Source organism: Oxyura jamaicensis, chromosome 30 (genome assembly GCF_011077185.1).
Source record: "Oxyura jamaicensis isolate SHBP4307 breed ruddy duck chromosome 30, BPBGC_Ojam_1.0, whole genome shotgun sequence".
Lineage (NCBI taxonomy): Eukaryota > Metazoa > Chordata > Aves > Anseriformes > Anatidae > Oxyura > Oxyura jamaicensis.
Window position 1 is genome coordinate 541,669 of NC_048921.1, and position 1,287 is coordinate 542,955.

Here is a 1,287-nt window from a genome sequence, read left to right on the forward strand (position 1 = left end):
AAAGCCCTAACCCTAAAACCCTAAACCTAAAAAGCCTTACAACCCTAACCCTAAAAGCCCTAAAGCCCCAACCGTAAAACCTTAAAAAGCCTTACAACCCCAAAAAGCCTAAAGCCCCCAACCCTAAAAACATTAAAAACCTAACCCTAAAAACCCTTACAACCCTAAAAACCCTTAAAATCCTAACTATAAAACCCCTAAAGCCCCAGTCCAAAAACCCTAACCCTAAAAACCCTGAAGCCCTAACCCTAAAAACCTTACAATCCTAACCCTAAAAACCCTAAAGCCCTAACCCTAAAAAAACTTACAACCCTTACCCTAAAAAAATAAAAAACCCTAATCCTAAAAACCCATAAGCCCCAACCCTAAAAACCCTTACAACCCTAAAAACCCTCACAGCCCCAACCCTAAAAGCCCTTACCACCTTAATCCTAAAAGCCCTAAAACCCTAACCTTAAAAACCCTAACCCTAAAAACCTTAAGAATCCTAACCCTTAAAACCCTAACCCTAAAAACTCTAAAGACCTGAGCTTTAAAACCCTCACACCCCTAACCCCCAAAACCCTAAGTCCCAATCGTAAAAACCCTAAAGTCCTAGGCCTAAAAATCCCAGCCGTTAGTACCCTAAATCGCCAACCCTAAAAAGCGTAACTGTAAAAACCCTAAAGAACTGGGAGAACTACACCTCCCGGCATGCTCTGGGCATCCAACATGGCCGGCCGGAAGCGTAGAGCCGGAGAACTACATTTCCCAGGATTCCCCGGACACACAACATGGCTGCCGCGGTGTTTGGAGTACGTGGACTACATTTCCCAGCGTTCCGTGCATTCTCAACATGGCCTCCGGGAGTCGGCCGTGATGGATGCCCGGGGCATTCCGGGAGACGTAGTTCTCGGGAAACGAGGGTTAGGGTTAGGGCACCAGGGGGAGCCCGCGGGCGCCACTGTGCATGCGCCGCCGCTGGCCGCCTGCAGTACCGCCCCCGGCCGCTAGGGGGCGCCCGCGGGCGCAGCGTCGCCAGAGGGGTTCAGGGGGGCTGTGGGGCCTGGGGGGCTGCTTGGCGCCCCGTGCCTGCCCCCACACAGCACTGCCAGCAGCAGCAGGATGTGCGCGGGCGCCCGCTGCCTTGTGAACCTCCTGCGCTGGGCCTGGGGGCGTCATCAGGGGCCTCTGGGGGGGCCACGGCGGTGAGTGGGGGGGGCAACGGGGGGTGCGGGGCGTGGGGGGGCCTCTTGGGGGTGTCGAGGGGTATGGGTTGGTGTGGGGAGGATCCTATGTGGGGGGTTA

General features: G+C 54.5%; 1 long non-coding RNA gene across 1 annotated transcript in view; it reads left to right on the top strand.

The window, feature by feature from the left end:
* The first annotated feature begins 1,098 nt into the window (after positions 1 to 1,098).
* Positions 1,099 to 1,287, top strand: part of LOC118155464 — a 679-nt gene continuing 490 nt past the window's right edge. Inside the window, exon 1 of the long non-coding RNA XR_004745895.1 lies at positions 1,099 to 1,187. This is a non-coding gene — a long non-coding RNA (uncharacterized LOC118155464). The remainder of the gene's footprint in view (positions 1,188 to 1,287) is intronic.